The sequence below is a fragment of the Triticum aestivum genome, chromosome 1B (assembly GCF_018294505.1).
Source record: "Triticum aestivum cultivar Chinese Spring chromosome 1B, IWGSC CS RefSeq v2.1, whole genome shotgun sequence".
NCBI lineage: Eukaryota > Viridiplantae > Streptophyta > Magnoliopsida > Poales > Poaceae > Triticum > Triticum aestivum.
The window spans coordinates 424,557,770-424,573,017 of record NC_057795.1 but is presented as its reverse complement, the minus strand read 5'-3'; positions in this window follow the sequence as shown (position 1 = coordinate 424,573,017).

Genomic DNA, 15,248 nt, shown 5'->3' with positions numbered 1-15,248 from the left:
ACAACAATCATACCATAGGCTAGCTTCTAGGGTTTAGCCTCCTTGATCTCATGGTAGATCCACTCTTGTAACACACATCATCAATATTAATCAAGCAGGACGTAGGGTTTTACCTCCATCAAGAGGGCCCGAACCTGGGTAAAACATCGTGTCCCTTGTCTCTTGTTACCATCCGCCTAGACGCACAGTTCGGGACCCCCTACTCGAGATCCGCCGGTTTTGACACCGACAACATTCTTTATGCAAAGCAAGCACATTAAAGTAAATTACCTGTTACTTACCCGAATCCAGAGCTCTCCAGGAGCATTCGCAGATCTGCCCCGCAGTGTATCTGACGCCGCCGCATTCTACCGGGCCGAGGAAGGGAGCTCGACGGAGAAGGTGTTCTGGTCCCAGTATGCTGAGGCCGGACACCCGGTGCCCCTGAGCGACCAGCTGAAGCAGCTGGTCGAGCTTCATAAGGCAGCCGAACAGGCCATGAAGGGCCTGATAGGCCGGCTGTGGCCTGGGGAGGCCATGCCTTTGAGCTACTTTGGGCTGGTGCGGCAGCTGGTGGATGCATGTCCACGGCTTGAAGTCATCAAGCGCTTCTTATGCATCGAGGGCGCCCGTAGGGCTTTTGCCCGTGCTAAAGTGCACTGGGGCAAGCTGGATGCTGAGAAGCTGGTGAAGGATGGGCCACCGGAGGGGAAGGAGCATCGCAGGCCCGAGATGTATTATTTGGTCGTCCTGAAGGGTGCCCATTTTGTAGCGAATGAATGTACCAGGGATGTAATTTTTGAGTAAACTCGCTCATGTTTGTCCTGTGCGCTGAAAACTTGTTCAGATGCGCTAAGCAACACTTTTTGAATTTAAAATATTACCTTCTGTGCGGCCGTTTATTAAATCTGAGAGATGCAAGTCGTCGGCTTCTACCATGCCACGAGTGCTGGGGTGTTCGGGATAAACCTGAGCGCTCTTGTTCCCATTCTTGGGTCCGTCTAGGGAGGCGCTCAGCACAACAAACAAGGAAATCAAACTTATAATGCTTTATCACTCTTACTTAGCCATAGAATTCTATAATTTTAAATTTTGGCGAAGCCCCTAGTATTCGGAAGACCGAGTTCGGGGCGCTATCGACGCCTAGGCCGGATAAATCCAGCTCCTCGCTCTAAGCGGCATAAGTCTTTAGGGACTCGAAAAACCTCTCGAACAGTGACCGGTCTCTCGCCCTATCATGACGGTCAGTTTTAGCTTTCTCTACTGAGGTGTTAAACCAACTCAACTGGGGCACAATCGTAGTAGTTCTCCCAGTGCTATCTTAGCTGATATAACGGAATGTAAGGTACCAAAACATGGGAGCCGGGCAAACCCAACTATTGACCCAAGACATGATTCAGAGCCGATGCATATAGTGCTATAAGTTCGGGGTGCCGCACTCATGAGAGTGTTCGGTCTTCTCACACCGTATTTTGGGGAACTTAAGCCCCTGGTGTATTGGCCGTACCAAAGTGTACGGTTGCATAATGTCATGACTGAACATATTTACATGAAAAAGGAATGCAATAATAGACAAGAGCTATGTATTGTTTATTAAAGGGCTGCTATGAAAGGAGAGCGATACAAATAGTGCGATAAGCAAGAGATGGGATTATTTGACCTGTCCCCCTCCAGGGGCAAGTTGCAAAACTTTAAGTAAGATAGGTATTTAGCTCGTTATAGAGAGCACCTGGACTTTCGACATGGCTTGCTATCTCCCTAGCTATTGCATCGTGTGTTCGGCGAGCGTACTGCCGGACAGGCCTTCCGAAGAGTGGAGTCCTGAAAGTAAGAGAAGAGAAATGACAAAATCGGGAGCCCCTAGTGCGGTTGAGCCGCATTCTGGGCATGCCGTTGTTGTGCCCCTCCCCTTATGCCCATGGTATTTCTAGAGAGTAATTATGTACGCGTGGTACTGGTTTCGCAATCCCGCGAGGGCTGGGGTTGGGGCCGCACTGCTATGCTTGCTCGGAATTTGCTAGACGGTCTTGTTGTAGGTTACTTTGGGCGCGCTTGACGGTGTCCGGACGTTTAATATCTGAACTGGAGAATTGCCTTGAGAGGCTAATTTGTACTTCCGCCGCGAGGGCCGCCGTGTGCTCCTCTGTTCGGAGAGAGCGTTCGGTGTTTCCATTGACCGTAATGACTCCGCGAGGGCCTGGCATCTTGAGCTTGAGATATGCATAGTGCGGCACCGCATTGAACTTTGCAAATGCGGTTCTCCCGAGCAGGGCGTGATAGCCACTGCGGAATGGGACGATGTCGAAGATTAACTCCTCGCTTCGGAAATTATCCGGGGATCCGAAGACCACTTCAAGTGTAACCGAGCCTGTACAGCTGGCTTCTACACCTGGTATGACGCCTTTAAAGGTCGTCTTTGTGGGTTTAATCCTTGAGGGATCTATGCCCATTTTCCGCACTGTATCCTGGTAAAGCAGGTTCAGGCTGCTGCCGCTGTCCATGAGGACTCTAGTGAGGTGAAATTCGTCAATGATTGGGTCTAGAACCAATGCGGCGAATCCGCCGTGACGAATGCTAGTGGGGTGGTCCCTTCGATAAAAAGTGATCGGGCAGGAGGACCATGGATTGAACTTTGGGGCGACTAGCTCCAACGCATATACGTCCCTGAGCGCACGCTTCCGTTCCCTTTTGGGGATGTGGGTTGCGTATATCATGTTCACCGTCCGCCCTTGTGGGGGGAAGCCCTTCTGTCCTCTGTTGTTCGGCGGCCGGGGCTCCTCGTCGTCATCGCTACGCAGCCCCTTGTCTCTGTTTTCGGCACTTAACTTGCCTGCCTGCTTGAACACCCAACAATCCCTGTTGGTGTGATTGGCTGGTTGTTCGGGGGTGCCATGTATCTGGCACGAGCGATCGAGTATCCGGTCTAAACTGGATGGGCCCGGAGGATTTCTTTTGAATGGCTTCTTCCGCTGACCGGGTTTAGAGCCTCTGAATCCGGCATTAACTACGGTATCCTCAGTATTGTCGCCGTTAATGCGGCACTTGTGCTTGTTGCGACACGACCTGCCATTGTTATCCTTGGTATCTGGATTACCAGGCCTCTTCGTCATGTAATTACTACGAGCTAGCCAGCTGTTTTCTCCCGCGCAAAAGCGGGTCATGAGTGTTGTGAGGGCTGCCATGGATTTCGGCTTTTCCTATCCAAGGTGCCGGGCAAGCCATTCGTCACGGATGTTATGTTTGAAGGCTGCGAGGGCCTTTGCATCTGGACAATCAACTATTTGTTTTGTCTTGGTTAGGAACCGTGTCCAGAATTGTCTGGCCAATTCCTCTGGCTGCTGAATTATGTGGCTTAGGTCATCGGCGTCTGGTGATCGCACATAAGTGCCCTGGAAGTTGTCAAGGATTGCGGATTCCAGGTCCTCCCAGCAACCAATTGACTCTGCTGGCAAGCTGTTAAGCCAATGCCGAGCCGGTCCTTTAAGCTTGAGCGGGAGGTATTTGATAGCATGTAGATCATCACCACGGGCCATGTGGATATGAAGGAGACAATCCTCGATCCATACCGCAGGATCTGTTGTGCCATCGTATGATTCGATGTTTACGGGTTTAAAACCCTCGGGGATTTGATGATCCATTACTTCATCTGTGAAGCATAGTGGGTGTGTGGCGCCTCTGTATTGGGCTATATCATGACGTAGCTCGGATGAGCTTTGACTGTTGTGTTCGGCCTGGCCGTATCTGCCATATCCGGCGTGACGGTTGTCGTCACGTGTCATAGGGCGCCCACGCGATCCGTAGATCGATCTTGTTTGCCTTGCCTTGTCCTCCAATATGTCTCGCAGGTCTGGCACGTTTCCCCGTGCCTTGGTACTTTTTGAGCGGTGCCGGGGTGCGGCTTGAGTTGAGGGCTGAAAGGCCTCTCTGTCGCGGCCACGGGGTGGCCGATCGGCCGCATCATACGCTAGTGATGTAGGTTTAGTTGCTTCCTCCTCTAGTTGGGGTAGCAGCCTGCGCTTTGGGTAGCTCTTGGAGGGGCGTTCGAGTTTGTACTCTTCGACCGCCAAGACTTCGGTCCATCTGTCGGCTAGCAAATCTTGGTCAGCTCTATGTTGCTGCTGTTTTCTTTTGAGGCTGCTTGTCGTGGCCATAAGCCTGCGTTTGAAAAGCTCTTGTTCGACGGGATCCTCAGGCACGACATATTCGTCGTCGTCGAGGCTTGCCTCGTCTTCGAAGGGAGGCATATAATTGTCGTCCTCGACCTCTCTGTCTGCCGCTCTCTCATGAGGGCTGGCTTCTTCATCCTCCTGTGTTGAATCCTGCTGGAGGGGGTTGTCTTCGGCACTGTCCGGGGTGTTTTGTCTCCAGTGCCGGACTCGCCGTTTTTGCTTTGGCGGGATTTAGAGCGGCGCCGCTGACGCCGGCGCTTAGGCTGTTTCTTGGAGGGGTCGTCCTCCGTTGTTCCATTGCCATCCCCTTCTTTTGGGGTGTCCACCATGTATATGTCATATGATGAGGTGGCTTTCCATTGCCCTATAGGCGCTGGCTCTTGGTCGTCTCCTTCATCGGCGTCCATACCGTCGATGTCTTCGGAGTCGAAGTCGAGCATGTCGGTTAAATCATCGACAGTGGCTACAAAGTGGGTGGTGGGTGGGCTTCGAATTTCTTCGTTGTCCGCATCCCAACCCTGCTGACCATAGTCCGGCCAAGGCTCTCCTGATAAAGAGAGAGACTTTAGTGAATTCAGGATGTCGCCAAAGGGCGAGTGTTGAAAGATGTCCGCGGCGGTGAACTCCATGATCGGAGTCCAATTGGGTTCAACCGGGAGGGGTGCGGAATATTCGGAGTCCGGAAAGGAGTCCGTCACCTTGGAGTCACGAGCTCCATGAAGGACAAGATTGGTGTTTGGCTCGATCGCCGTAGAGATTACAGCCCCCGAGGCGGCGTCTAGCCACCCATCCTCGACCGACGCAGTCGGCTCCGATCTAAGGGTCGGAGCGGACACCTGAGCGGCGCTCTGGGCACTGTCCGGCGGTAGAGCTAGATCGTGCCCATCGTGACAGTGCGGCGCGCTCGGCTGTGGCTCGAATCCGTCGAAGATCAAGTCTCCGCGGATGTCAGCCGTGTAGTTTAAACTTCCAAATCTGACCTGATGGCCAGGGGCGTAGCTTTCGATCTGCTCCAGATGGCCAAGCGAATTGGCCTGCAGTGCAAAGCCGTCGAATACGAAGATCTGTCCGGGGAGAAAAGTCTCACCCTGGACCGCGTCGTGGTTGATGATCGAAGAAGCCATCGGGCCTAAATGTGACGACACAGAGGAACTCTCAATGAAAGCACCAATGTCGGTGTCAAAACCGGTGGATCTCGGGTAGGGGTTCCCAAACTATGCGTCTAGGCGGATGGTAACAGGAGACAAGGGACACAATGTTTTTACCCAGGTTCGGGCCCTCTCGATGGAGGTAAAACCCTACTCCTGCTTGATTAATATTGATGATATGGGTAGTACAAGAGTAGATCTACCACGAGATCAGAGAGGCTAAACCCTAGAAGCTAGCCTATGGTATGATTGTTGTTCATCCTACGGACTAAATCTCTCCAGTTTATATAGACACCGGAGAGGGCTAGGGTTACACAGAGTCGGTTACAATGGGAGGAGATCTACATGTCGTATCGCCAAGCTTGACTTCCACACCAAGGAAAGTCCTATCCGGACATGGGACGAAGTCTTCAATCTTGTATCTTCATAGTCCGGGAGTCCGGCCAAAGGTCATAGTCCGGCCATCCGGACACCCCCTAATCCAGGACTCCCTCAGTGAGCGTCGAGGGAACCGTGGAGAATGGCAGGGAAGCGACGTCGCACCATCTGGCCTCCTCTTGCGGTGGGAGAACGAATACTCCTGTGGCTCCGGCTGGCTCTGCACCCTCACGAATGGCACACCATACTCGATTGATTCGTTATCCTCTGGGTGCTTGACCTTCGACCTGTACGCCCACCACCTACACCTGACTGTCGCCTGGGGCGAATCTGTCTGCTCCATCGCCCAGAGGATATACCCGATGAACTCGGAGGACTGTGGCGTGACTGCCACCAAGGAGTACATGTACATCGCCGCCCTCATCGCCGCCGTCTCGCTCTTTTGCATACATTGCCACATGGCCCACACCGTCCTTGAAATCTCCCACTCATTGTCAAACCAACTAAGGATCTCCTTCAACCTGGCTAACTTTGCCTGGTCGCCGCCGGGTATCTGCCTGATTCGCTGCTGCATTCTCTCCATAGATGTCCTTCTGAGTGGTCCGGTGCTAGCTTTGGAAGATGGGAGGAGAGACGGTGGTCTTGCAATAGAGAAGAGGGAGAGGCGAGATGGTGGTTTTGGAATGGAGATGATGGAGAGGATAGGAGGTGGTTTTGCAATGGAGAAGATTAGAAGAGGGAGAGGCGAGACGGTGGTTTTGGAATGGAGATGATGGAGAGGAGAGGAGGTGGTTTTGGAATGGAGATGATGGAGAGGAGAGGAGGTGGTTTTGCAATGGAGAAGATCAGAAGAGGGAGAGGCAAGATGGTGGTTTTGGAATGGAGATGATGGAGAGGAGAGGAGGTGGTTTTGCAATGGAGAAGAGGGAGAGGAGCATGCGGCATCGATTTAGGATTGGACGAGAGGGCCGGCGCGCTGTGACTGGATCAAAATCAAAATCAATTTACCCTTCAATTAAGAAAGCGACCCCACATTAACTAGTCTCCCTTTTATTCTGGGTCATATTTGACCATGATTTTCGCACATAAAATATATGTTATACGTTGCAAAAATAATATAATTTGAAAGTACATTCAGATACAAACCAAACAATACAATTTTTGGTGACATGCATTCACATTTTGCTTGTCAAATACAGTACGTGGTCAAACTTTGACCCAAAATACGCAAAACAAAAAAAAATACTTCCAAGACCAGCGCCGCTCTTCCGCTCTTCTCCTCTTAAACCACCGCTGCTCCTTTCCTATTCCAATCTAAATCCAGCGCCACTCCTCTCCTCTTCCATTTCAAAACTACCGCCCCTCCTCTCCTATTCCAGTCCAAAACCAGCGTCGCCCCTCTCCCGTTCTAATCCAAAACCAGCGCTACTCCTCTCCTCTTCTATTCAAAAACCACCGCCGGCGAGTGAAGGTTCTGTGGAGAAGTAGATCGATGGAGGAGTACAACCGATACGTGAGGATTGCAGATGGCGACCCTGTGAAGCTAGCTAGGATGTTGGAGATACAGTCTTGGTTTGACAACAAGGACCAACTAGCGGCGACAGCGACATCAATGGCCAAATATCTGCAACAGAGCGAAAAGGCGGCGATACTCCCGGAGGGAGTCGTGCCGGAGTACATAGAGCTGCTCCTCTGGGCCATGGAGCAAATAGATTCACCGAATCCGATCGTGAGGGAGCGATGGTGGGAGTATCGATCCCAGATGGAGCATCCACCAGAGATTGAAGGATCGAGCATCTACAGGGTGTCGTTTGTGAGGGTGTCCTGCCAGAGCGAGCCGGTGGAGTCTTCGTCGACCGAACCCAACTGCAAGAGGAGAAAAGCAGTTGGCCCGATGATGCTTCCCCGCCATCGTCTCCCTCGCCATTCACATCGTCTCACGGGGCGGCTGTCTGCTGCCGAGGAATAGGAGGGGGCTGCCCCCCAGCCCAATAGTCGGGCAGGTTGTGAATTGTCAGGAGGAGCTTAGGGTTGTCAGTATTTGCAGGTTGTGAATTGTGTTTTGTGTTGTGTATTTTGAGAGTACTTTCAGATATGAATGTCTTTTGAATTTCAGATTTGCAGTATTGAGCATATGAAGTATTTTATGAATTCTAGAGATCTATTTTTAGCACTTAAAAAATGTAGTTTCATAGGAGTATAAAAGTGCAGACAATGTGATTCTCAGAGAAGAAACTGCAAGTTTCTAGTTACAGATAAGAAACTGCAAGTTCAGTTTCAGATAAGAAACTGCAACTTTCAGAGGCAGAGCATTTATATGAACACATCCTTTTCAAAGAGGGTTAACATCATGTTGGAAGTTTTATTCATGGTCGAAAATGGAACTACCAGCCAGTTAACATCATGCTGATCAACATTCATGCATAGCACATCTTCATATGATGCACAGTCAAAATGCCCACACAATGTCGAGTGTGCGAAACACAGAGAAAACGAGGGACAAAGTTTTGGCAAGTGTTGGACGTGGTTTTGGGCTGCCCCGTCTAGGCTTTCATTTTTAACATGCGCAACCCATGACCTCATATGGGAGGTCCATAGGCCTGTTTGTATTTTCTTAGGGCCGTCATGTATCGATCGGCCTATGGACCTCCCATCCGAGGTTTTATTTTTGGCAACCCAATTTATGTATTTTGTTGAAGAAAACATAGAGGTTTGTTCTATTTTTCTATATAAGAATAGGAACGCCAGGTCCAACTTATGTTTCCCTTCTAACTATATTATATATATTCAAATTATTTTATATGTTATTATATATTATTTTTATTGCCATCATATAATTAACAGATACGTACATATGTAAGAAAACAATATCCCACATCTTATTAACTTATAGAAATAATTTCTTAACAAATAAAATCCTGGATTGTTTTGGCATGAAAATCCTAGTGATTGTGTACAAAAGCTTGATAAGATTTAAGGACGAATGTAATAATATCACTTATTAATTAAATATATTTATAACAAAATGCTCAGCCCCTTTTTATTTTTTGATAACATTGCTGGCCCAACCCAACATTATAATTAGAATCAGCCCAGCAAAATCGTGTATTTCAAGAAAGTGCAAATGGCCTGTAATTTTTTAGGAAATAAAATAAATGGGCTGCATGGACACTACATTATTTGTTCACCCAGCCCAGCTAATGGCGGTAATTCAAAAAAAAAGATCAAATTGACTGTAAATTCTACCGTGCAAAAAAAAGACTATAAGTTCTGAAAAAATGGGTTGAATACGTGCCACATTTTTGGAGGCTGAAATGTGGGTCAATAGGTCGAAGCCAATGCAAGTCGTTGTCAATTTAGTCAACAAATGATTCTGACATGTTAGCCGTTGGATTTACATCCAACGACCGGCATCCATCTTCAATCTCTCGTCTTCTTCCTCCAGCGTCGCCGGGACCACCTCTCGCCTCTTGGTGCTAGCAACTCTCCTTAGCTCGCTTCGCTATGAAGCACTACTCCACCGTTGGCCAGGCCATCCCTCCACCCCTCCACACCTCCTGTTCTTCTCCACCGACTGCCGAACCACACTGCACTAGAACCAGTTAACCCTCGTACACCTCTCCGTCTGCGACTCTACTCCCGCGTCTTCCCATCTTTGGCTCGTTGTTGTCCGGGGCCTCGCCATCGTCCACCACCTTGGATGCGCTCGGCGCGGCGTGGTCCACTTGGTCAACGAACGACACCATCGGAAGTAGACTGTGCGTGGAGAGGCTGACAGCTGGGTCCACGACCACACACAAGGAAATGCCTCCTTATTATGCGCAAAATAATGATTCCTCCACTTGACATCTGGGACCCACCAGAAGGGCCTCTGTATTTCGTGAAAAAACATGCCCCCCGCTGACATGCCCGACCCACCGGCTATCTTCGCACGCAAGGAAGTGCCTCCTTATTATGCACAAAAAATGAATACTCCCCCTGCCAGCTGGAACCCAGCATAGTGGGAGGCTGACTTGTGGGCCTACCAAGTTGATGGGGACGGAGGGCTTTGTCAACTTAGTCAATATGAACGATTCTAGCTCCTGTTACTGTACGATATTCATCCAATGGCCGTAGTGCTTCTTCAACCTCTGGTCTTCTTGCTCCAGCCGCCCAAACCAGCGCCGGTCGTGCCGCGTGCTTCTGCCTCCCGTGGCCGGCTGTGATGCCGTGGAGGCCTCACCGCCCCCTACTACTCCCACCGCTGGCCAGGCCATCCCTCTACTCACCCACACCCCCTGTTATTCTGCGGCGACAGCAGCCTCACACCATAGTTGAACCAGTGAACCCTCGTACTCCTCTTCACGTGGGCATCCACTGCTGCGTCTTCCCCGGCTCTGAGTCGTCCCCTTCCTAGGCCTCGCCGTCGTCCACCGCCGTGGTGCTCTCGGCGCGGCATGGTCAACGTGGTCAAGGAACGACTTCCATCAGACGTGGACTGTACGTGGAGAGGCTGACAGCCGGGTCCACGGCCGCAGCAAGGAAGTGCCTCCTTATTACGTGCAAAATAATGATTCCTCCACCTGACAGCGGGGACTCACCGGATGGGCCACCGTATTTCGTGAAAAAACATTCCCCCCGACTGATGGGACCCACCAGCTACATCTTCGCACGCAAGGAAGTGCGTCCGGGCAAAAAAAAAACGATTTGCCCCCCTGACTGCTCGGACCCAGCAGCTACATCTTCGCACTCAAGGAAGTGCGTCCGGGCAAAAAAAATGATTCGCCCCCCTGACTGCTGGGACCCACCAGCTATATCTTCACACGCAAGGAAGTGCGTCCGGGCAAAAAAAACGATTCGCCCCCCTGACTGCTGGGACCCACCAGCTACATCTTTGCAGGCAAGGAAGTGCCTGACAGTCGGGACCCACCTGGTCGAAGCGTATGTAGCTTGTCATTCTGGTCGCGAACGTGTATGTACATACTGGTCGATGTAGAGGCGCGCACGTGTTGTAGTAGAGGCGCACACGTGTCATAGTAGAGGCGCGCATGTAGCATGTACACATACGTACAACGGCCAGGGTGCAAGAAAGAAAATACGGCCACATACGTACATACGGGCGGGGTCTCGAAGGCCTACTCACGCATACGTACGTCCAGGGCTCGTGTACATGGTTGGGTCGTAACGGAGAAACAGCGTCGTCGTCGTGTTCATGGGTAGCCAATGGAATGCGTCAGAACAGAATGCGTGGTCGTGTTCATCGGGAGGGCTTGGACGGAACAGGTGATGGAAACGAGGCCTGGCATACCGCACAACGGAGGAAACGGGCTTGTGTTCGACCGGCCACATTCGGAACGGGGTCCTGTGGATCCGGACGGGTGTGGCGTACCGCAAAATGGAGGAAATGGACCTCCTACGATCGAAATGGGGGGTCCTGTTGATCGGGAGGGGTGTGGCATACCGCAAAACGGAGGAAACGGACCTCCTACGGTCGAAACGAGGGTCCTGTTGATCAGGAGGGGTGTGGCATACTGCAAAATGGACGAAACGGACCTCCTACGGTCGAAACGGGGGTCCTGTTGATCGGGAGGGGTATGGTGTACCGCAAAACGGACGAAACAGACTTGTGTTGGAGCGCTACGGTCGAAACGGGGGTCCTATTCATTGGGAGAGGCGTGGCGTACCGCAAAATGGGACTCCACGAGATACTATTCATCTCCATCGTCAACCTCTGCCAGCCTCCACGGGCTACCGTCGACCTCCTCCAGCCTCCACGGGCTCCTGTTCATCCAGCCTCCAGCGCGCGCTACTCCACCGGCTACTGTTCAACCACACCTCCACGGGCACCCTCCACAGTCTACTGTTCATCCAGCCCTCCACGTACACCACGGGGTCCTGTTCAACCACCCCTCCACGGGCACCCCTCCACTGTCTACTGTTCATCTAGCCCTCCACACCACAGGGTCCTGTTCATCCAGAGGCAACGCCACCGCTCACTGTTCATCCAAACCCCCCCGCAATGCTCACTATTCATCCAATCGATCGGCTTCAGTTAGCAGCAGTAGCGAAGGAATCGCTCGATCGGGTTCAGTTAACAGCCATCGATCGATTGCTCGGGTTCAGTAACGCGTAGCCTGCAGTGCAATCGTTTGGGTTCAGTTAGAGCTCAATGCCTCGCTTAGGTTCAGTTAGAGTCAACACCTCGCACACATGCGCGTACGTGTACGAGAGAAACGCATCGCTCGGCCCCCGACCACCCACCGTAACCGGGAACTCCCTGAAATTTTCCTCGCCCTCGCTTCTACCATGGTTTTTTCCGTGATGGACGGCCCAAACAATGTCATGCAGCTGCGTCTCCGGCCCGCCCAGGACGAAAAGCCCATTTTCTGTCATGATTTTTTCTTCATAGAAGTAGGAGCCCACCACATCTACGATGATACCGGGTTTTGTCACAATTATCATCATAGAAGTGTCATATGTATGACAGAAAAAAAATTCGTTCGGCCCAAAATGTCACGGATGTGTCTTTTTTTTTGTAGTGGCAAGGGGTAATTGTAGCACTTTCCAATTATGAATATAGAGTTATTTATTATCGAATCCCCAAGGAGCTAAGGCAGGATTTCTATTCTATCAACTTATGGATGTACCTTACACAACATTTTATGATCTTTTAACGTTTACCTTACTAGAAGTCATGTCGAAAGAAGTTTGTTCCCTTGAAGAGGCAAGTCAGTCAACTCAGGTGTTGTTATTAATTTGTTTTCAAAAAGTAAAAGAGTGAGAGTGTGACTTTGTGTGTGTGTGTGTGTTGTTGGAAATATGCCCTAGAGGCAATAATAAATTGGTTATTATTATATTTCCTTATTCATGATAATCGTTTATTATCCATGCTAGAATTGTATTGATAGGAAACTCAGATACATGTGTGGATACATAGACAACACCATGTCCCTAGTAAGCCTCTAGTTGACTAGCTCGTTGATCAATAGATGGTTGCGGTTTCCTGACCATGGACATTGGATGTCGTTGATAACGAGATCACATCATTAGGAGAATGATGTGATGGACAAGACCCAATCCTAAGCCTAGCACAAGATTGTGTAGTTCGTATGCTAAAGATTTTCTAAATGTCAAGTATCTTTTCCTTAGACCATGAGATTGTGCAACTCCCGGATACTGTAGGAATGCTTTGGGTGTACCAAATGTCACAACGTAACTGGGTGGCTATAAAGGTGCACTACGGGTATCTCTGAAAGTGTCTGTTGGGTTGGCATGAATCGAGACTGGGATTTGTCACTCCGTGTGACGGAGAGGTATCTCTGGGCCCACTCGGTAGGACATCATCATAATGTGCACAATGTGATCAAGGAGTTGATCGCGGGATGATGTGTTATAGAACGAGTAAAGAGACTTGCCGGTAACGAGATTGAACAAGGTATCGGGATACCGACGATCGAATCTCGGGCAAGTATCATACCAGTAGACAAAGGGAATTGTATATGGGATTGATTGAATCCTTGACATCGTGGTTCATCCGATGAGATCATCATGGAACATGTGGGAGCCAACATGGGTATCCAGATCCCGCTGTTGGTTATTGACCAGAGAGATGTCTCGGTCATGCCTGCATGATTCCCGAGCCCGTAGGGTCTACACACTTAAGGTTCGATGACGCTAGGGTTATACGGAAGGTATGTACGCGGTTACGAATGTTTTTCGGAGTCTCGGATGAGATCCCGGACGTCACAAGGAGTCCCGGAATGGTCCGGAAGTGAAGATTGATATATTGGACGAAGGGTTTTGGAGTCCGGAAGTGTTCCGGAGGTACCGGGTGATGACCAGCATGACCGAAAGGTATTTCGGGAGCCCCGGCAAGTGTTGGGAGGGCTTCATGGGCCAAGGGAAGGGGGAAAACCAGCCCACTAAGGGGTTGTGCACCCCCCTCACCTATTCCCATGTGACCAGGGGGTTTGGGGCGCCCCATCTAGTGTTCCCAGCTCCTGGCTCGGGGGCCAAGTCACCCAAAGGGGAGATCCCATCTGCCCTGGCCGCCCCCCCTAGGGGAAACCCTAGGGCGCCTCCCCCTCCCCCTTGACCCTATATATAGTGGAGGTTTTGGGGCTGCCCAACACACGAGTCTCTCTCTCCCAAGGCGCAGCCCTACCTCTCTCCCTCCTCGTCTCTTGTAGTGCTTGGCGAAGCCCTGCTGGAGTACCGCGCTCCTCCACCACCACCACGCCGTCGTGCTGCTGCTGGACGGAGTCTTCCCGAACCTCTCCCTCTCCCCTTGCTGGATCAAGGCACGGGAGACGTCATTGGGCTGCACGTGTGTTGAACGCGGAGGCGCCGTTGTTCGACGCTTAGATCGGAATCAACCGCGATCTGAATCGCTAAGGGTACGACTCCTTCATCCGTGTTCTTGTAACGCTTCAGCTTAGCGATCTACAAGGGTATGTAGATGCACTCCCCTTTCCCTCATTTCTAGATTACTCCATAGATTGATCTTGGTGATGCATAGAAAATTTGGAATTTGTGCTACGTTCCCCAACAGTGGCATCATGAGCTAGGTCTATGCATAGTTTCTATGCACGAGTAGAACACAAGTTGTTGTGGGCGTAAATTTTGTCAATTTACTTGCCGTTACTAGTCTTATCTTGATTCGGCGGCATCGTGGGATGAAGCGGCCCGGACCGACCTTACACGTACTCTTACGTGAGACAGGTTCCACTGACTGACATACACTAGTTGCATAAGGTGGCTAGTGGGTGTCTGTCTCTCCCACTTTAGTCGGATCTGATTCGATGAAAAGGGTCCTTATGAAGGGTAAATAGAAATTGGCATATCACGTTGTGGTTTTGGCGTAGGTAAGAAACGTTCTTGCTAAGAAACCTATAGCAGCCATGTAAAAAATTTGCAACAACAATTAGAGGACATCTAACTTGTTTTTGCAGCATATGCCGTATGATGTGATATGGCCAAAAGGATGTGATGAATGATATATATGTGATGTATGAGATTGATCATGTTCTTGTAATAGGAATCACGACTTGCATGTCGATGAGTATGACAACCGGCAGGAGCCATAGGAGTTGTCTTAATTTATTTATGACCTGCGTGTCAACATAAACGTCATGTAATTACTTTACTTTATTGCTAAACCGTTAGCCATACTAGTAGAAGTAATAGTTGATGAGACAACTTCATGAAGACACGATGATGGAGATCATGATGATGGAGATCATGGTGTCATGCCGGTGACGATGATGATCATGGAGTTCCAAAGATGAAGATCAAAAGGATCAAAATGATATTGGCCATATCATGTCACTATTTGATTGCATGTGATGTTTATCATGTTTTACATCTTATTTGCTTAGAACGACGGTAGTAAATAAGATGATCTCTCACTAAAATTTCAAGAATTGTGTTTCCCCTAACTGTGCACCGTTGCTAAGGTTCGTTGTTCCGAAGCACCACGCGATGATCGGGTGTGATAGGTTCTAATGTTCGCATACAACGGGTGTAAGCCAGATTTACACACGCAATACACTTAGGTTGACTTGACGAGCCTAGCATGTACACACATGGCCTCGGA